This window comes from Rhinopithecus roxellana, chromosome 2 (genome assembly GCF_007565055.1).
Source record: "Rhinopithecus roxellana isolate Shanxi Qingling chromosome 2, ASM756505v1, whole genome shotgun sequence".
NCBI lineage: Eukaryota > Metazoa > Chordata > Mammalia > Primates > Cercopithecidae > Rhinopithecus > Rhinopithecus roxellana.
In genome coordinates this window covers 163549375-163571724 of record NC_044550.1, presented here as the reverse complement: position 1 = coordinate 163571724, position 22350 = coordinate 163549375, and the positions used below count along the sequence as shown (strand labels likewise).

Here is a 22350-nt window from a genome sequence, read left to right as displayed (position 1 = left end):
GAATATGACATAGGCCAGGATGGCAAATAAGTTTTCTTTCATGCCCAGCTCCCATGAAGTGGTGAAGCCTCAGGGAGTACTGTGTTGAGCTGGATTTTAAGGGTCAGCAGGGAAGAGTGTTGTAGTGGATTAGCCATATCTTTCAAGGCTCAGGAGGGGGCATTGAGGAACACAAATGTCACAAATTTGCCATCACTGACACAGCTCTGTTTTGGGAAGTCAGAGCTAATGGAGTGTAAAATTTGTGTAGAAGAAATGAATAGCTATTGAACATAAGGAGAGTGGTAGACACTCTTACATGTGTTATGTCTTGAATGCACTTAGCAAACTGGAGAGGAATGAATTACTCTTTGCAGGACAGTGCTCCAGGTGGCCTTGGAACGAACCAGTTTTTACTCCTTTTCCACTTGTAATTCTCAAGAGTAACTATAGAATGTGCCACGAGTGTAGCATCTGAGATAAAGGGGGAGATGGCTGGAACAGCCTGAGTTCTGTTCCAGTCCTGTCCTGTCCTCCTAAAGAAAAAGGGTGTCCTCCGCATCTTCTCACTCATAAGTGGGAGTTGGAGTTGAACAATGAGAACACATGGACACAGGGAGGAGAACATTACACACCGGGACCTGTAGGGGGTGGGGGACTAGGGGAGGGATAGCATTAGGAGAAATACCTAATGTAAATGATGGGTTGATAGGTACAGCAAACCACCATGGCACGTGTATACCTATGTAACAAACCTGCATGTTCTGTACATGTACCCTAGAACTTAAAAGTATATGAAAAAAGAGAAAGAAACAGGGTGTCCTTCAGTGCTTTAGCCCATCATGTCATGTGACCATAGGGAATACAACCGAGTGTGGGCTGCTTTCCCTGGTTCCTTAGCTGCGGTGCAAGTAGGGCACAGGCAGACGGAGCATCATCTGCCTTAGGAAGCTTTTCTGAGCCTTGGGGATGAGCTTACAATGAATCCAAGTCTTCTGTTATCCTTGCTGCCTATCTGTAAGTAATCTGCTTCATGTAACCCTGTGTGCGAATGTGTTCTGTCTCACTGCACCCAGACAAGTTGGCAACCAGTGCATAGTGATCTGCTTCCCATTATTCTCACGCTGTATGAAAGAAAATGGAATCGTAGACAAGGTAAGTCATTTTCTCAAGATCTTACAAAGTAAGAAGTGGTACGAAGAATCTGAGATTTGGACCCAGATGCCTGATTCCAGAAGCCTTTTGTTTGTGACTACTTAAACTTGGGTGTTCAAATAGAGTCTTAAAAAAGAAAATACTGAGGTAAAATGTAGGTACTTTAAGGTGTGTCCAAGTGCATTAGTCTTAAGTGCTCAGCTTGATGAACTTTTTTTTTTTTGAGATGGAGTTTTGCTCTTATTGCCCAGGCTCGAGTGCAATGGCATGATCTTGGCTCACTGCAATCTCTGCCTCCTGGGTTCAAGCAATTCTCCTGCCTCCACCTCCCAAGTAGCTGAGACCACAGGCGGGCACCACCACACCCAGCTAATTTTTTTGTATTGTTAGTAGAAATGGAGTTTCACTATGTCGGCCAGGCTGGTCTTGAACTCCTAACCTCAGATGATCTACCCACCTTGGCCTCCCAAAGTGCTGGGATTACAGGCGTGAGCCACTACACCTGGTCTAGCTTGATGAATATTTAATTAGTTGTATATACTTGTGTAATCATCACTCAGACCATGACATAGAACTTCTTACCATTCCAGAAGCTTCTCTTGGGTACCTTCCTGGTCAAAAGTGTCTCCAGGAGGTGTGCTACTATTCTGATACTTACCACCATCAATTAATTTTGACTCTTCTTCAATTTCATACAAGTGGAATTGTACAGTATTTTCACTTTCGTGTCTGGTTTCTTTGTTCAACATAATCTCTATGAGATTCATCCATGTTGTCATGTTAGTAGTCTTTTTCTTTTTTTTAATTTACTTTGTAGTACTCCATTTTATGAATATACCATGATTTATCTGTTCTCCTCTTGAGTGACATTTGGGTTGTGCAGTTTTTGATTATTATGAAAAAAGCTTCTATGAACTTGCTCATAATGTCTTTGGGTGGGCATGTGACTTTATTTCTCTTCAGTATATACCTAGTAGTGAAATTGCCATAATTTAGGTGAATATTAAACTTTAGTAGATATGAGCTGCTGTGATCTAAATGTTGGTGTCCCACTGAAATTCATGTATTGAAACATAATCGTCAGTGTGATAGTATTAAGAGGTGGGGCCTTTGTAAGGTAGTGATGTTCTAAGATAAGGGTGGAGCCCTCACAAATGGGATTAATGCCCTTAGCAAATTGATTTGAGGGAGTCCTTTTGCCCATTCCGCTGTGTGAGGACACATAGAAGGTGCCATCTATAAGGAACGGGCCCTCACCAGACACCAAATCTGCTGGTGCTTTATCTTGGATCTCTCAGCCTCCAGAGCTATGAGCAATACATTTCTATTGTTATAAATTAACAAATCTATGGGATTTTGTCATAACACCAGCAAGAGACTAAGACATAGACATTTGCTTTTTACAGGGAATGCTTCACAAGGTCAGAGACTCAGGTCCTCTTATTCTCTGCTATGTCCCCAGAATCCACAGCCATACCTGACTCAAAGTCAGTGCTAATAAGTCATTTTTGAGTAAATTAATAGGTCTGTATCTTGGGTATCCTGGTTCTTGGCTTTGTATTAGGGCTATTGTTTCAGTGAATAGAGAAGTCAGAACCTCTCTCCCTGCATCCAGAATTCCTCTTTTGAAACAAGTATCTTATAATACCTCCTTAAATGTCTTGAAGTGAAGTTCACAGATAATACAACCTGTTTACACATGTGTTTTATTGTTAATATTGTATCCTAACCATTCTACAAAGGAAAACTATAAAGAAAATAATTTATAATAAGGTAATGAGTGTTTCAATATACAAATAACTGGGGAATACTACACTCAAAGGCCCCATGAAATACACAGACATTTGTGACTGTATCCATAATCAGTACAAATGCAAAGTGAGAGGGGATGATCTGCTAATGCATATCATGTTTTGCACTGTTGTTGGTGATATGATTTACCAAATAGTGACCAACTCCTGGTAAAATTTATCATAAAATAAAGTACAATCTTTCTTCAATTGACCCTGGAAAATTCACTGGATATTAAATGGTATAATAATGTTTTGTTTTTAGATGTAAAATGGAGCAAGGTTCTAGGTTCACATAACTTTTTCAATTACACAAATATCTTGTGGGATATGTAGGGCATCTACTCACCCTGGTCCTCAACCATGAAATCTATTGAGTGCCCTCTCATCATAGCACCAACTATCCTCACAGTTTTCCAAAATATCCTTGGGTGTGGTGCCACCTCTGCAGAAACCCTGATTCTAACTCAGCTCTCTCATTTTACAGATGAAAGAATCATCCCTTTGGGGAGGGAAGAATTACTTGCTGGAAAACATAGGGATTCAAACATAAAGCCTGAACCAGGACCACAGACTTCTGACTCCTTAGGCTCAATCCCAGTTGTATCCATCACAGCAATTGAAGCCAAGGATTAGAGTCAGGTAGGCTTGGGATCCAATCCTGGCTCTGACCTTGGGAAAACTGCTCCATCTTTTCAAGCCTCTGTTTCATCATTTGCATAAATGAGATTAAAAATAGCATTTACCTTAAAGAATTGTTATGAGGACTAAGAGAGGTTATGACTTTGAATTCCTGGCACATAGTGAACTCTTAATTAATGGTAGCAATTATCACACTGCTTATTCCCTGCTTTAAAGCTCATTCATTTAAATGCCAACAGGAATTGTCATATCCTGGAGAACTTCTCTACTTGAACTTTTTTCTCTGTAGAGAAACACTTGTTTATCATTTGTTTCCAATACTTCAAATCATTCCTTTCCAGGACAAGGCCTCCTTCTAATCTCCCCATTTTCCTCCAAGATGTTCGGGGCCACATTGAAGGGAAAAATGTCTTAAGCAGGGTAGCTCGGAGCATTCTCATACCTTGACTCTTACTTAAAGAAAGGAAGAAGAACCTTTGGGGCTTTGATTTGGTTTGAAAAGGCAGAAGGAGGGCCGGGCGCGGTGGCTCAAGCCTGTAATTCCAGCACTTTGGGAGGCCGAGACGGGCGGATCACAAGGTCAGGAGATCGAGACCATCCTGGCTAACATGGTGAAACCCCGTCTCTACTAAAAATACAAAAAACTAGCCGGTTGACGTGGCGGCGCCTGTAGTCCCAGCTACTCGGGAGGCTGAGGCAGGAGAATGGCGTGAACCCAGGAGGCGGAGCTTGCAGTGAGCTGAGATCTGGCCACTGCACTCCAGCCTGGGTGATAGAGCGAGACTCCATCTCAAAAAAAAAAAAAAAAAAAAAAAAAAGAAAAGGCAGAAGGGAGGTGATATCAAGCACTTATTTTGACCACTTATTTTGTACCAAGTGCATTGCAGGTGGTCTATTTTGTTGCATTCTCTCAAGAATAGTCCCTGTGAGGTGGACTGTTAAGATCACCTCCATCTTACAGATGAGAAAGCAGGCACTCTAAGCTGATAAGACCCTTTCTTGAGCTCATACAGAGCCAAGATTAAAATATAAACAAAAAATAAAATTCTAGAGCCCCTCCAAGCAACTGAATGGACCCCTTCTTGGCCAGGGCACTCCAAAGTTAACCTGAAAAACTGGTTCAGGCCATGACAGGAAGAGGTGTCAGACATGTCTCATTATACCCTCCTCTCTTTAGGAATTCAGGAAAAGTGACCAGCATTTAACATCAACACAGACCTTAAGTCTGATAAGAAACATTTACATTCTGTTCTCTCTGAAGCCTGCTACCTGGAGGCTTCATCTGCATGATAAAACCTTGGTCTCCACAACCCCTTAGTGTAACCCAGACATTTCTTTCTATTGATAATAACTCTTTCAACCAATTGTCAAATCAGACAAATTTTAAATCTACCCACAACTGGAAGCAGACCCCCCAGTTTCCCTTAAGATACATTTCCGGACTGAATATGTATCTTAAATGTATTTGATTGAAGTCTCATGTCTCCCTAAAATGTATAAATCTAGGCGAAGCCCCAACCACCTTGGGGTCATGTTCTTAGGATCTCCTGAAGGCTATGTCACGGGCCATTGGTGACTCGTATTTGGCTCAGAATAAATTTCTTTAAATATTTTAGAGTCTGACTCTTTTTGTCAACAAAAATCAGCTCTCTGTCTGACACTGTTGTGATTTGGGTTCTTTCAAAAGCAGATCCTGAGACAAGGGTTTGAGTGCAAGTGGGACTTTGGGAGGTGTATTTATCTTTTTTAAAAAATATTTTTTTATGCCTGTCAGCTCTGAATGGACCCTTTATTAATGTATGTTCTGGGCCTAACAAAGGCCTGCCTTTGAGCCTGTCTTCTTTAAGTGCGCTCGATGCTAGGCTTCCTCAGTAGAGGGCGCTGGAGGACACCACAGCTGGAGGAGGGTTCTTGCCGGTTGTGCGGGGACAGCGGCTCAGTAGTGTGGGTGAGCAAGGACAGCGGGTGGAACTGGTCCTTCTGTGACTCTGCAGCCCCGGCTTGGTGATAATTTTTGTGCAGCCCTCTTGACATGGAAAGCAGAGCCCCCCAGCACAGAGTGAGCGCTCCGAAGGGCTCCTGCCCGTACCGGTACCCGGATTACCTTCCCTTTCCCTGTTTGCTGCTCTTGGGTCCGGAACTCAGCCTCCCTTTACAAGCTTCTGCTCGGCCTGTGTGCAGTTGCACTTAGCTGGCAGGGTCACGCGTTGAGTAGCCGCTGCTTCTGCAGCCTCCAGCAGCCCCCGCCAGCTCCCGGGCTCCAACCCTCACCATCAGTTGCTGACTGGCTCCCCCTGCGTGCACTCCGGAGGCTGGCTGCACTCTGGTGGTTCCCAGCAATTCCAGGCCAGCTCCAGGCTGGCCAAAGCAGCTAACTTCTTTGCTGTCTCGTGGGCTGAACCTCACCGTTTCCCAAGAGGTCTGAATCCCTCTCAAGTTCATCTTTTCCTAAGTTCTCCCTCTCAGCTCTAGGGTGCTTTGTAGTTTCCTTATGTCTATACTCTTCATAGTAGTTAATGATTCTGTGTTACATTTGTCCTATTGAACTTACTGTGTGGTTTCTGTCTCTTGACTGGAGCAAGGCTGTCACAGGAGTCAATCCCAGAAAAATGATAAGAGAGTAGGGACGAGAGAAAAGCCAATAAGCAGTATGTTAATGAGTAGGTCCCACCTGGGGCTCAGTCGCACTGGTGTCTCTCTGAGAGTATGGGCACCACACACTTTGGGATTGCCCCAGCAAGTGGCAAGCAAGGGAGCTGGTTGTTTATTCCCCGACTCATTGCTTGAGGCTTGCTCTTGGGGCTGGTAGCTCCCGGGAACTTCTGTCCTGCCCTGCATATGTGGACTGTGCAGGGGATACTTCTGTGACCAGAAAAAGCCCTTGGGCAGAGAGAAGCAGGATCTTGATGCTGAGATGTCTTCGTGCTTGGGAGTTGACCACTGCAGCTGCAGGTGACCTCTGGGGTGGGCCAAGGGGATGTAGGTGGGCAGTGATGCATCCGCTACAGACATGTTGCAGGCATGCGGGGCAGCAGAAGGAAACTGATCAGCTGGATGCCAATGAATGGCCCAGACTGATTCGAGGGTAAATTTGCTGGAGGAAGTCTGTTGCAGAAGATCAGATGCTTTCCTGACTGGTGTAATTTAATTGTATGGTCAGTGTTTGCTATGGATAATTGGTTTTTTCTTTGACCTTCACAATCTTGCTGGCTCAATCACACTGGAAGACACTTTTCTAGCTCTCTCAAATGCAGTGAGACTAACCTGGCTTCCATCAGGAACTCGCGGGCTTGCCATTTCCAGGAGGTGCCAATGGCTGTGACATGCAACCAGCAAACGGCAGTGGTGTTTGTATTTTCCATTTTGCCCTTTACAAGAATATTTCAGCTGAAGCAAAAGGCTTTTTCCTTTACCCTGGGTTTTTAAATAGAAATCTTGGTTGCATTAAGCACTTTTAATTCTGAGCATTAGACTATAAAGTTCAAAGCTCTGTTCTGCTCTTGAACACAGTGGATACCAAGGCGAGAGAGTCTAATAACAAGGAATGCCAGAAAAAAAATATGGGCAGGAGACAAGTTTATTGCGAAGTGTTGTGAACAGTATTTGTGATTAATGTGGACCAAAAAAGGTTATTTCTACATTAAAATCATTCACATTTGCAATAATTTAAACAACTTATCTGATTTCCCCAAGAGGGGCTGTGTTCTTTCCACATATAACATGCTCAGGGAAGGAAGAACAAGGAAGCTTACTCTGCCCTGAAACATATCTGGGAGAGCTTTTCTGCCTTGGAAGGATCACCAGGTTATGTTGTTCAGTGACAAAAACAATGTCCAGAAGAGTGTCACATAGCTAATTGTTGTGTAAGAAGGAAAAAAAGACTACCTAGTCACATTTACTTATATTTATATGAAAAACTAATAAAAGTAGCTAGGTATACGTAAGGCAGTCAGAAACAAGACTTTTCAATTTATAACTTTTATGTCATTTTAATTGAAAAGTTATGCTAATATATTTCCTGTTAAACAAATAACAACCTGCCCAGTGGAAAGAATCATCATTGTAATAGTGTCCTAAGATCATTTTTTATGACCTTTGAAGGTAACTTAGGATAGGAAAATGCGTTCCATAAAATTCAGCTACCTGCACATAGTGAATCCTTGGCAAACACTTGGAATAGGGTGAAGGTTTTTGTGTGATCATGGATTTTTTTTTTTTTTTCTGTTTACATCTCTGCTGCTATTCGCCATCCAGGCAGCAGGGGGAGGTGTTTCTCTGTTTTTCTTTGCGCCTCCCGCTCCTTCTCCCCAACTTCATATGCAAAACTGACCAAGAATTCTCTAATTCAAATCTATGCACGAAATGCACCACATTTTCTAGATTCATGTTGTTACGCTCTCATATCCAAAATCTTTGGGAGACTTGGAGCTTCCAGCAGGCTGCTAATGATTATTCAAAAGGGGTTGATTGTTGGGTTTGCTGGTGTAAAGTTTATCTTCCCTCTTCTCTGTGCCTCTCCTTGTCACTCCACTCAGCCTTCATACATCACTCGCCATAATCGAGTCACAGAAAACAAAACTTACATTATGGAAATTCACAATCTTTTTTCCATTTTGCAGATGAGACTCAGGATTTAGAAGGCAAAACAAACAAACACACAAATAAAAAGGGGATTAATTTTGGACCTTCATGAATGGTGCCAAAGTGGAAAAAAAAAAAGGTAAAAGAAGGGACTGAGTGTTGGATGAATGTTTATCTCGGTGCCAGGTACTATACCTGCCTTACACCCTCAGAACGCAAGGAAGGGTGTGTCACTAGAGCCATTTTGCTAAGGAGGAGATTAAAGCTCAGGGGGGCTGAGCAACTTGCCCAAATTTGTGTTGCTGGAAAATGATAGAATTGGAATTGGAAGCCAGACTGTATCTAAAGTAGAGACGTTTAAATATTTTCTTCCTATACCACACAAAATAAACAGAAGGCAGTCTCTCTCTCTCTCTCTCTCTCTCTCTCTCTCTCTCTCTCTCTCTCGTCCCTGTCCGCCCCCCTGTCTCTGTACCTGTTTTCTCACAAGGGTGTACCACCTGCTCCCTACTCCATGTTGCGTCTATGAAGAGAGAAAAGGAAAAAAGCAAGTTGCTTCAAGAGCTCCCCAAATGCTCAATGGAAGCTGCTCTTTGTTGTACATGGGCAGTGATTTCTTTAGAAAACGTAGTGACATAGACCTGCCTGAGGTCAGTGATTCCTAGAGCTGTGGACTTGGGGGAGTGCCAGGGAAGCATTGTGCTGTTTAAAAAATTGTTTGGAGCATGTGCTTGTGTGTGTGTGTATTTCTGAGCCTATCTGTTTTCTCATAGGAGCTGCCTGGCAATGGTCGCAGGTGAAGGTAATGGTGAAGAAGATGCAGATATTGGCAATTTGGAGGATTCGATGAACTAATGACAACATTAACCTAAATACCAGTGGTGAGAACATTTTACCCAAAGTGAAGTTCTTGAGGGCAATCTTGGGTGGCACCTAGCCTCTGTATTAAATAAAATGGACATCCCTTGGGAGAGAATGTGGCTCTTTTTAATTCTGATTAGGGCCAAAAGAGTCTCCTTGATGCCAGCATGACCTTAGTGCCTTTAAACATATACCATGCTGCCATTTCCACAGAGAGGGACAAGCAGCAGGCTGGGGTCTTTGGACAGGCAGTGGGGCCCAGCCAAAATTTTCTTAGATTGCCTTATTTTCCTTTAATTATGATTACATTTATAGCAAATGATTACAGTTTTCTATTTGTGGTAATGATAAGGGATGTCTTTTAAATATATGTATTTAAGTAAAAAGGTCAATTTAAAGAAAAAAACAGTTGAGTGAATGATAGTAGTGTGGAGATTTGGCAAAAAGGATAAAAGTGTCACTAAAATAATTGAAAGATGGGGGGGCTGGGTGCAGCAGTTCACACCTGTAGGCCCGGCCCTTTGGAGGCCAAGGTGGGTGGATCACTTGAGCCCAAGAGTTCAAGACCAGCCTGGGCAACAAAGTGAGACCTTCTCTGTACAAAACAATAAACAAAATTAGCCTGGTGTAGTGGTGAGCACATGTAGTCCCAGGCACTTGGGAGACTGAGGTGAGAGGATTGTTTGAGCCCAGGAGGTTTAGGCTTCAGTGAGCCAAGATTGTGACACTGCACTCCAGCCTGGGAGATAGAGTGAGATGCTGTCTCAAAAAATAAGAAATAATTGAAATATGGGGATATAATAGTGGATTAGTTTTCAGCATATCTTCCGTTTCAGACATTTTATAATTCTAATTCCATCATTTGAGAATCATGGGAAAATTAGAATCATGCAATACTAGAAAAGAAAGGGATAACTGAGTCTGCCCTCCTCATTTTACAGCTGATGAAATAGAAGCTTAGAAAGATGTGACCGGCCCAAGGTCACACAGTGTTCTGTTGGCTCACATCCCATTTGTGTGTGTGCACGCGTGTGTGCACACAGATGTGTGTGTGCGTGTGTGTTGATGGGAATGGGGGAAGGAAGAGAGCAGGAGGGTAGCCTGAATATCGAACCACCTGGGCTTTAATGTAATTCAGGTTGTCTTGGCACCATGGAGGGAAAGAGGGAAGACAGAGGGAACAATCTTTGAACAAAATGAGAACTCCTAGATAACAAGGGGAGGGGGGGAATAGCCTGAAAATCTAAGTTTCCTGTGCGTGCTACAGTAACAAGGGCAAGAGCTGGCTGATTTCCCCCAGTAAATACAGCAGTGGCTTTTTGCTGCGGAATGTGGCGTTAAATTCAATAGGTCAGCATTAAGCTTGAACAAAATGTGATGACTGATTAGGAAATGAATGGTAAGTCATGGATGGCAGATCCTGATTGTGATGATGCTTATCAACACCTCCCCACCCCCACACTGGAACAAACAAAGCTGCACAATGTCCTTGCAGGCTGACAAAACTGGACCCACATGTGCTGGTCCTGGGACAATTGAATTCTGGCTATGCCAGTCATCTATCAGGAAATTAGATGTCAAAGGGAGAAAGGACCCAACAACGCTTCAGGGCCTGTGCTTCTGGGGAGGGGGTGCCCCTGCTTCCTCCTCACCATGAGGTCTGCCCTGAGACCTGCTTTCCTATTGAGATTACAAAAGTGGGATGTAATCCAGGATTAAAGCTCCTCTTTTTGGATGGGGCCAGGGACCCAATGCATGGCCCAGAGAGGAAACTTAATATGTTTTTGTGGAATGACCAGAAGCCTGGATAAATCAATGGGTCTCTCACCGTGCTTGATGTAGAGCCAGAATTTGATAAAGGTTCATCTCCTGCTCATCCTCATCCTGTGTGAAGAAGTCACTCAATGTTTTCAGTGTCACTATTTCTTCATGCCTAAAATTCAGATAAGAAAGTGTCTCCTACAAATAGGTTCTTGGGATATGGGACAAAATGAGTCTGCTGAGTGTGATAGTTGTCTATTCATTCACTCATTAAATCATTCATCCAACCAACTGCTATTTGTTAAGTATTTAGTAGGGATGTAACATAGACACCTCCTTATAGAGGTTAAGATCTAGTGGGCAAGTCAGATAGCAATTATGTAAATAAATAGACAACCAAGATAATACTTTTAGAATATCATACATGCTAGAATGAAATGGTAATTAGATAAAAATAGTAATGGTAATAATAATGATAAAAGCTAACATTTATTAAATACTATAAACCACACACTGTTTTTTTTTTTTTTTGTTGAGACGGAGTCTCGCTCTGTCGCCCAGGCTGGAGTGCAGTGGCCGGATCTCAGCTCACTGCAAGCTCCTCCTCCCGGGTTTACGCCATTCTCTCGCCTCAGCCTCCCAAGTAGCTGGGACTACAGGCGCCCGCCATCTCGCCTGGCTAATTTTTTGTATTTTTTTAGTAGAGATGGGGTTTCACCGTGTTAGCCAGGATGGTCTCGATCTCCTGACCTCGTGATCCGCCCGTCTCGGCCTCCCAAAGTGCTGGGATTACAGGCTTGAGCCACCGCGCCCGGCCCACACACTGTTTTAAACCTTTGCCTGTATTACATGTTTAATCCTTATCAACATCTTATTCTTTCAAGGAGTAATAAAGTTATTATTCCATTTTATAAAGAGCTGGAAAGCAATGGGGAGCAGTTGGCATTTTAGACAGAGTGGCCAAGAAAGACTTCCGTGGGAGGTGACAGATAAGCAGGGCTGGAAGTGTTCATTTCTTGTGTATCTCTAAGATCCATAGTCCTCTTTCCACTCACCCCACCCCTGCACCACCATTATTTGGTGAAAACCACCATATTGCTCATTGGCATTGCAACTACCTTCTAACTGGATGCCCTTCTAGCAGCCAGAATGGTGTGAGAGTGACTGGAGGTGCAAATGGGTTGGCTCTATGCATTTGGTCCATTTACTTCCCTGCTGACCTTTCTAGGATGTGGCTTATTACTGTTGCCTGAATTTGAAGACTACATGGCTCAGACTCTGGGATGACATGACAAGGAGTAATGACTCACTACCATGTATTTGCCCATAGGAAAGCTGGGAGTTTTTTTTCTTTTTTCTTTTAAACATTAAGTCATGCCATTTACTGCGGGAATGGGGCAGAAAATTACCCAGTGGTGGAGGCAGAAGCAAGAATAATGTCCACAAACGTTAAGTTTCACAGCTTTTCACCTCCAATATCCCACTTGGGTCTCCCAACAACCTTGTAAAACTGATTGCTATGCATGTTGCATGTTTGGGAGATCAGAGAAACAAAGGCCGAGATGCTTCATAAGTGTAGCCAAAGCCATACAGCTAGTGCTTGAGCTTTTTCATAAATAAAGAACCTGTTCATTCACCTGACCATAACCGATAGAGATAGTTTCTTTATTCAAAACAAAGCCAACCACCACCACCACAATTACTACCACTTACTGTTATACGTATGTACCCTGTGCCAGTGTCTTAATTCTGCTTGCTATAACAAAATATTATAGACTGGGTGGCTTTTAAACAATAGAAATTTATTTCTCACAGTTCTGGAGGCTGAGAAATCCAAGATCAAGGTGCTGGTAGATTCAGTGTCTGGTGAGGGCCTATTCTCTGGTTGACAGACGACACCTTCTCACCATGCCCTCACATGATAGAAGGAGTGAGAGGTCTCTCTGGGGCCTCTTTCATAAGGGCACTAATCCCACTCATAAGGGCTTTAAACCTATCACCTAATCACCTCCCAAAGGCTCCATCTTCAAATACCATTACTTGGGAGGCTAGGATTTCAACTTATGAATTCTGGGGAGACATCAACATTCAGTCCATAGCATTCTATTTTGGCTTCCCCCAAAATTCATGTCTTTCCTACATGCAAAATACATCTATTCCATTCCAATAGCTTCAAAAATCTTAATTTGTGCCAGCAATGACTTTAAAGTCTAAGTCCAATGTCTCATCTAAATATGATATTTAGATATCAGATGTGGGTGAGACTCAAGATATGATTCATTCTGAGGCAAATTCCCTTCTAGCTGTGAGACTATGAAGCCAAACAAGTGATATGCTTCCAAACTGCAATGGTGGAACAGGCACAGTACGACATTAACATTCCAAAAGAGAGAAATAGAAAAGAAAAAACGAGCGATAGGTCCTGGGCTAGTCTAAAATCTCAAGGCTTGAGAATGATTTTCTTTGACTCCAGGCTCTGTCCTCTAGTGTTACTGGGATGGTGACCCTGATCCCATGGCTCTGTTGAGCATTGCTATAGTGGGGGCTCTCTGTGGTGGTTGCACCCCATGGCAACTCTCAGCCTGAGTCATGAGTCTGAGGATCTGGGCAGCTCCATCTTCCTAAATCTGGGTGGAGGCAGCCATACACCCATGGTTCGTGCACTTTGTTACCGGCAGATATGGTACCCTGTGGATGCTGCCAAAACTTATCATTTGTGTCTTCCAGAGGGGCAGCCACAGTGTCCTGTACCACACCTTGTTGGAGACTGAAAGAGTGAGGGTCATGATCAACTCAGTATACCACTGGAGGCTATATGAGTAAGCAGCAAACTGTTTCTCATAAATGCAGCATTTTGGCAAATTGACAAACTGCATATGCCACCCGGAAGGACTGCTGAGGGCAGTCATGACCCAGGTGCAAGTGTTTCTTGTAATTAGGCATAATTTAAGCCTGTTAGTAACAATATGAACCTGTGATCAATTAAGCAGCTCACCCGTCGTTACCTCCTCCTCCCTCCTCATTCTACCCAATAAATAAGAAGGGCTGTGGAAGTTCGGGTGGCTGCTTTTGCTCTCTAGAAGCAGGGAGCCCTTTTCCTCTTCTCTTCTTCTCTCTTCTTCTTCCCCATGCTAACCTTTCCTTAAAATACTTACTTTTGTTTTTTGTTATCATTTCTATGTTTTTCCCTTCATTCAGTTGTAATGATAGTCTCAAGCAGTAACAGTAATAACTGCTGTAATGATGGTCTCAAGTAGTAACTATGGCAGTCGTCACACACCTGGCCTCACTGGAGCCACACCTGGGTGGCTGAGAATTGCCACCCAGGAATTGCCATTGGAAAGTAGGGAGTAGAGCCTAAGATAGTGCCAGGCAGCCAGTGCTGAGGGCCCACAGGTGTCTGAGGCTCTTCCTTTAAAATTGTTCTGTCCTGCAGGCTCTGAACTCTGGGCCTGAGAAGGTAAAGGCAGCCTTGATGATCTTTGAAATGCTCTTGGGGTTATTTTTCCCTTGTCTTGGCCAATAGGTCCTGGATAATCCATACTAATCTTCTTATCAAAAGGTTGCTTGGCCACACCCTATTCCGGAATATACTTTCTCATACTTTTAATATGGGTAGGCTGTGAAATATCCTAACCTTTAAATTCTGTTTCCCTTTTGATTAAAAATTCTGTCTTTAAATCATTTTTCTCTTCTTATATTTGACTATAAACATTTAAGAGGAGCCAAGCCATACCTTTAACACTTTGCTTAGATATTTCCTCAGTCAAATATCCTATTCTTTGTGTGCAAATTCTGCCTTTCACAAAACACTAAGACACAGCAATTCAGCCAAGTTCTGTGCCACTTTGTAGCAAGGATAACCTTTCCTCAGGTTTCCAATAACATGTTCCTTATTTCTATCTGAAACCTCACCAGGCTGGCCTTTAAAACATCCATATTTCTACAAACATTCTGTTCATGACCACTTAAATATTTCCTTAGAAGGTTGAGGCTGTTTAAACAGCTTTCTTCTTTCCATCCTGACCCTCACAAGGTTCACCCTTAACAGTCCACCTGGCAATGTAGGCTGTTTTTTAGACTATACCTCAAAACTTCTCTAACTTCTACCCATGATTCCATTCCAAATCTGCTTCCATATTTTTAGATCTTTGTTATAGCAGTGCCCCCAATTCTTGGTTCCAATCTTCTTTGTGAATTTGAGCTGTTATAACAAAATACTACAAGTTGGGTAGCTTTGTAAAGATGAGAAATCTGTCATCGTTCAGGAGTCTGGGAAGTCCAAGGTGAAGGTGCTGGCAGACTTGATGTCTGGTAAAGGCTTGCTCCCTGGTTCATAGTCCTTTCTTGCTGTGTCTCCACATGGTGGAAGGAGTGAGGGGTCTCTCTCAGGTCTCTTTTTTTCATAAGGACATGGACACCAACTCCACTAATGAGGGCTCTGTTCTCATGATCTAATCACCTTACAAAGGCCCCACCACTTAATACCATAACCTTGGGGTTTAAAATTTTAACATATGAAATTTGAGTGGACAAAAACATTCAGACCATAGCAGCCTGATCCTGAATCAAGAGATTTATGTATATTAACCCATTTAATCCTGTTGTATGCTGTGTAGAATTTGGCAGTATCTAGCATATAGTAATAGTTTAATTAATGTTAACTTATATGACTGTATTTTTGGATAAGGAAAAACTGAGGCCCAGAAAGGTTAAGTGTCCTGCCCAAAGTTGCACAGTTGGTAAACAATGGACCTAAGGTTTGAATACAGGCCATGTGGTTATGTGATTGAGCTCTCATCCGTGATGTACTTTGTCCACCTGTGTAATGGTTGGGTTGTCTCAGTGTGTGTTTGTGGGCAGTACATGCTGAGTTTTAGTCTTTTGCAACTTGTTTCTGTCAATACTTAGAGGTTTTTTCTTTTTTATTCAAATTTCTATTTGAAGTCATTTTAGCTTTGGATCTCCAGTTCCTCAGAGACTACTGTGGGTGTGGCCCACACTGATTCCTCGCTAGAACCAATTCATGTCTTTCTTATTTAGGAAGGTCTGAGGATCTGGGATCTTGGAGGTGGAGGATGTTTACTCATGGTGCCTGAGTGATGGATGCTTTTTCAAAGAGTTTGTAGAATTCAATCCTCGTGAGCACAATTGGATTTGAAATGTAAGTCATAGGGATTTTCTATTTTGCATTTTGTGAAAATTTCAAATATAAAGCTATTCCCTGAGTAGATAATGTCTTGGCATTCCCTCTTCTCTAGTCCAGGCTGCAACTTTTTGTTCACTTTGCTTTATTCCACAGAGATTTTATCTGTCAGGCTCTGTGCCCAATAACATAGAGAAAGCAAACTGAAGGGGATTCAGACTCTATATTCAACTCTCTGGGATATGGCAGATAATTCCTAATGAAAGTATTCATGAAGGAGGTAAAATTTTACCCATGACTTGAAAGATGCTTGGATTTTGATAGAAGGAGAAGGAAGTATAGCTCAGAAATCCAGAACCATCTGAGCCTAGGGATGGAGGTGAGAAAGGCCAAGATGAGCTGAAGGAAGCAGAGGACATTTCAGATAAGCTTGAGATTTCTGTTTGCAGCAGAGGAAAATGTGACTCTTAAAATTTTTGGATGCTCTTCTCTGATAATAGGGTAGCCTCAGCATGGGCTTTCCACTCAATCTCACCATTGGAAACCTTCACCTGTCACATCTCCCTGGAGGATGAAGAGACCCTTCATGTCTCACAAAGTTAAGAGTAAAAGTCAACCTTTATTGTTCACTGTCTTAGTCCATTCAGGTTGCTATAACAAAAATGCCATGGTCTGCATGGCTTATAAACAACAGAAATTTATTTCTCACAGCTGTGCGGGCTGGGAAGTCCAAGCTAAAGCACCAGCAGATTTGGAGTCTGAAGAAAGCCCACCTCCTGGTTCACAGATGGTACCATTTTGTATAACCTCATGTGACAGAAAGGACAAGGGAGCTCTCCAGGGCTTTTTGTAAGGGCACTGAGCTCATCCACAAAGGCCTTGCCTCATGACTTAATCACCTCCCAAATGCCCCACCTCCAAATACCATCAGATTGGGGTGAAAAATTCAATGTATGATTTTGGGGACACAAATATTCAGTCTATAGCACGTACTTTCTGTGTGCTAAGGACAGTGGTAAGCACTTTGTATGTGTATTGCCTTTGAGCTAGTCTTGATTATTCCCATTTTGCAGGGGAGAAGCCAGCAGGCTCAGAGAAGTTCCAGGTCACAGGTCAAGTAAGGGGTGAAGTAGGCTTTCAAACCTTCTGCTGTGTTGGACTCTAAACCTTCTGCTTCTTTCACTACACTTTGGTACTAGAAGGAGATTTTCCAGGACTTGGCAGTGGAAAGAACATTGCTGTTGGCCTTAAAAGGCAAGCTTGGAGCTGTGGTGGTCACTTCCCATTGAAGTCTTTAGAGCATATGATTCCAGCCACACAGGCAATTTTAAATTTACTATTAGCCCCATTAAAAAAGGAAGAGAAACATGTGGAGTTCACTTTAATCATATATTTGATTTAACTCAATATATCTAAAATATCATCAACAGGAATCAATACTAAAAAAGTTATTAGTGGAAATATTTATATTTTTGTAGCAAATCTTTGAAATCCTATGTTCATTTTACACTTAAAGTACATCACAGTTTGGCCTAACCATGTTTTGAGTACTCAATACCCACATGTGAGCATTTGCTGCCTTCCTGAACGTCACAGGTTTAGAGGAAGCTTTAGTCATCATTGCCATGATAACAACAATTGCTAACAGTAATCAAACATTCATTAGGTGTTGGAACCTGTATTAGTTTGCTAGTGCTGCCATAACAAAAGACCACAGAGGAGGTGGTTTAAATAACCGAAATTCATTTGCTCAAAGCTCTAGAGATGACAAAACCAAGCAAAGGTGTTGTCAGGTTTGATTTTTCCTGAGGCTCCTCTCCTTGGCTTACAGATGGCTACTTGAGTCTCACTGTGTCCTCACATAGTCTGCCCTCTGTGTAAGCACATCCCTGGTTTCTTTCTGTGTGTCTGAGTTTCTTTTCGTAAGGACGCCAATCAGATTGGATTAGAGCACAGTCTGACAGCAATGTGTTAACTTAGCCACTTCTTTAAAGGTTGTCTGCAAATACAGTCACATTCTGAGGTATTGGGGCTAAGACATCAACATATGAATTTGATGGAGAGGCACAATCCAGCCTACAAAAGACATCAAGTTATATATTTTATATAATGAGTTTAAACTTTCATAATTTCATGATTAGTACTGTCAGTATATGCATTTTACAGATATAAAATTTGAGGCAAAAAGAGATCAGGTATCTTCTTTAAGGTCATACAAGGTAATGCAGAGCCAGAATTTATTTATACAGAGTTCTGTCTGATAAGAGTCTTCATTCCTTTGCAAAATTCAGTACAGAAATTTCAAAATGTAATTGGAAGCCTTGATAACAGACTAGACAAAGCGGAAGAACGAATTTCAGATCCTGAAGACTGGTCTTTTGAATCAACTTAGTCAGGCAAAAATAAAGAAAAAAGAATTCAGAAAAATAAACAAAGCCTCTGAGAAATATGGAATTATGCGAAGTGACCAAACCTATGATTCATTGGCTCTCTTTAGAGAGAAGAGAAAGTATGCATCTTGGAAAACATATTTGAGGGTATAATCCAGAAAAATGTTTCCAATCTCACTAGATGGGTTGACATGCAGATACAGGAAATCCAGAGAACTCCTGAAAGATACTATACAAGGTGATCATTGCAAAGGCTTGTACTCATCAGACTTTCCAAAGTCAACACCAAAGAAAATCTTTAGGACAGCTACAGGAAAAGGCCATATTACCTATAAAAGAAATTCCATCAGGACTTCTTAGCAGACACCTTATAAGCCAGAAGAGATTAGGGGCCTGTTTTTAGCATTTTAAAAGAAAAGGAATTCCAACCAATAATTTCATATTCTGCCAAACCAAACTTCATAAACAAAAGAGAAATTATAGTCTTTCCCAGGCAAGCAATCTCTAAGGGAATTTGTCACCACCAGACTGGCTTTACAAGAGATGTTTAAGGGAGTTCTAAACATAAAAACAAAAAAATGATACTTGCCACCACAAAAATACAGGTAAGTGCATTACCCACAGACCTCATAAAGCAACTACGCAATCAAGACTACACAACAACTAGCTAACAACACCATGGCAGGAACAAAACTTCACATATCAATATTAACTTTGAATGTAAGTAGCCTAAATACTCTACTTAAAAGACATAGAGTGAAAAATTGGATGAAAACCATGACTCAACCATCTGCTATCTTTAAGAGACCCAGCTCACATGTAATGACAGCCATAGGCTCAAAGTCAAGGGATAGAGAAAGGTGTATTATGCAAGTAAAAATCAAAAAAGAGCAGAGGTTGCTGTTCTTGTATCAGACAAAACAGACTTTAAACCAATAACACTAAAGAAGAAAAAAAAAGAAGGAAATTTCATAATGATAAAGGGTTCAATTCAACAATGTTTAACCATCCTGAATATATATGCACCAATATTGGAGCACCTGGATTTATAAAGCAATTACTACCAGATCTTAAAAAAAAGACTTAGCCACACGGTAATAGTGGGGGACTTCAATACCCCACGGACAGCATTAGATAGATCATCCACGAAGAGTCTTCATTCTTGCCACCCAAGCTGGCCAAATGAAACATGGCTGCCTTCATGATAGGTATATTTGGGTGCAGCTAAGAGCCTGTTGCACTTTGTCAGCAGTTCCTCCTAATTGTGTGTGGAAAAGCAGCACCATCAGGGAAAGGGATCCAGAAGGCTAGAGAAGTTGAGAGCACACACGTGTTTTTATTTTTATTTTTCTGACAGATACTTTGATCTTGGAATGGAGATACAGGTCTGGGAGGAGAAAGGCTGGCTGCATCGATGGGGTTGAACAATAGGATTTGACATCCTGAGCAAAGGAGGAGATGGTGATGGCTTCTTGGGCTGGCTACATCACTGAAGATGAAGAATACACTTTCCCCCTGAAGTCTAGCTGACCAAACATGCATGGATATGAAATAAATATGGATGGTATTGTAGGAGGAATTGTGTTCCCCAAGATAATATGTTGTAGTCCTAACCCTGGAACCTGTGAATGTGACTTTATTTGGAAATAGGGTCTTCACAGATGTAATTAGTTAAGAAGAGATTATACTGAGTTAATGAAGCTGTAAGTCCAATAACTGGTGTCTTTATAAGAAGGCCATGTAAAAACAGAGACACACAGGGAGAGCACTATATGAAGATGGAGGCAAAAATTGGGGTGATGCATCTATTAGTTTGGTACAAAAGTAACTGCATTTTTTGCCATTGCTTTCAAACACCAGAAGCAAACACCAGAAGCCAGAAGAGAGGCGTGGAACAGATTGTCCCTCAGCGCCTGAAGAAGGAAACAAGCTTGCTGATATCTTGATTTTGTACTTCTGGCTTTCAGAACAGTGAGAGAATACAGTTTTGTAATTTTAAGCCACCAAGTTTGTGGAACTTTGTTACGACAGCCCTAGGAAACTAGTACAGATGGGAAGGAAGAAGCATTCATGGAAATAATTGATTTGGATGATAATAAGTATGACTTAGAGAGAAGAATAGAGACGCAGAATGTGTCTTGGGACATACAGGAAAGAATAAATTTAGAGGAAGATAGAAATTTTGGTCTTAGAATCTTCACCCAATTTGCTAGGGCATAATATATAAAATAAAGTAATGAGAAAAGGTGGTGGGTGTGATATTTCAAAGTCACCAAAAAGTGGGCTAGAAATTGCTATTTGGTATAAACATAAACAAGAAGAATATACCTGTTACATGGGGAGGGAATTTGTGTTAACAACAACAACAAAAGACAGATTTATGAAAATCAGAGGTCCTGAGAGGGGAATCAGGCCAGCAAACTTAGGGTGAGGATATAAATAAAAATGAATTGAAGTGATGTTCTTAAAGGTATAATAAAACGCCATGTGAACATTGGAATGAACTGATGTCTTTGTTTCCTGTGTCACAAGCTGGCTCAAAAGTAAGATTTTGTAGTGTTGGAAACTCATGTTAACTGTCCAGATATCTGCTACACATTTTATCTGACTGAAAGTGGGGAAGTGTGACATGATTTTTTTCTTTCTTAACTGATAATTTCATTTCACAAGGGCCAGTGGCAAAAGAAATTTCTACTCTGGACCTAATTATGAGCTGTTAATTGGTTGGTGAAGTGGAGGTGGCAGGAATCTTAAGAGAGCCAGATGGGATTTCCCCTTTTGGAGTATATGACCTTATTGAGTTTTTGAGCACTGATGAGAAGATTAGATAAACTTAGTCAGGGTTGCACCCTAGACTTTGGAAGGAAAGGTTTTAAAAGCTTTCAGAGAACATCCTTATCTTTACTTCTTATTGATGGATGATGTCAGATTCCATAGGCTTTCTTTTTCTCCCTCCCTTCCTCTCACATACTTCTACTTTCAAATGAATCATTAAAGAATATTAAATTTTAGCCTTTAAAAGTTGAAATTTGCCAGGACTGGCATTTCAGGGAAAATGAAATTGGCACTCAGCCAGAAGTCAGGCAGCCTCATGAAGTGTCTGTGCATGGCCGCATCGAGGTGGCGGCACTCCCACTGGATGAACTCTCAGTTGCTATATATCAAAGGTAGATGGTTGTGCTTGTCACATGCTGCTATCATCCTTGTTAGATATAAATGGCAGCTTGTTTGTTTCATCATTGTTAATTTAGATTGTTGTACATTGTTAGCAAAATTTTATAGGGGTTTGTTACTTTTATTATGGGAAATGAAAATATTTTTGTCGTTTATATGTTGAAACTAGAGTTCTCCAATAACTATACCTTATTATATATATTACCATCAATTAGAATGTGAAATAGCAAGCTGCTATGGTTAAAGCCAAGGAATGCATCATCTTAACCATCCTTAAATATTGTACTGTACACATTTTATTGCTAACACTAGAAGCAGATTAACAAGTGTGAATGTTGGTCTCACCTAAGCTGTTTAAACCACACTTCTTTTATCACTAAAATGGGAATAATAGGACCTATTTTAGTGAGGGTTAAATGACATCATACATATACATTGTTTAGAAAATGCTCAATAAATAGCTAATAATTACTACTGCTTAAAGAGTGCTTATAATTGGCTAGGCACTATATGAAGTGCATATATTGACTAATCCTCAGAAAGCCACATAAGGTAAGTACTACTATTATCTCTAATGGTAGTTAATAGTTGTAGATAATGGTAGTTTTATAAATAAGAAAAGCCCAAGGTACAGGGCATTTAGGTTAACTCTCAAAAGCACAGTTAGTAAGTGGCAGATTGGGTATTTGGACCCAGGAAGCCTGCTTGTACGCATCTTACTGGTAACTAATATGCTGCCTCTGATAATAACAACAACACACCCCTTTCTTTTCCAAAGGCGTCATACAATAACATGACAAGATGGCCAAGTGAATGGTCTCTATTCATTTGCAAACCATTTCTCTCCCTACTTTCTGTGGGCATCTGGAGG

The 22350-nt window shown here is 41.5% G+C and overlaps 1 long non-coding RNA gene across 2 annotated transcripts; it reads left to right on the top strand.

The window, feature by feature from the left end:
- Nucleotides 1-726: 726 nt before the first annotated feature.
- LOC115892426 lies at nucleotides 727-20781 on the top strand. 2 transcript variants are annotated; one of them, XR_004052325.1, is made up of 6 exons: nucleotides 727-1134; nucleotides 3412-3566; nucleotides 8186-8286; nucleotides 8921-9028; nucleotides 15813-15933; nucleotides 19663-20781. It is a non-coding gene; the product is annotated as an uncharacterized LOC115892426 (long non-coding RNA). The 2 variants fall into 2 exon arrangements; XR_004052320.1 differs by lacking the exon at nucleotides 727-1134 and having other exon boundaries at nucleotides 2008-3566.
- Nucleotides 20782-22350: the final 1569 nt, after the last annotated feature.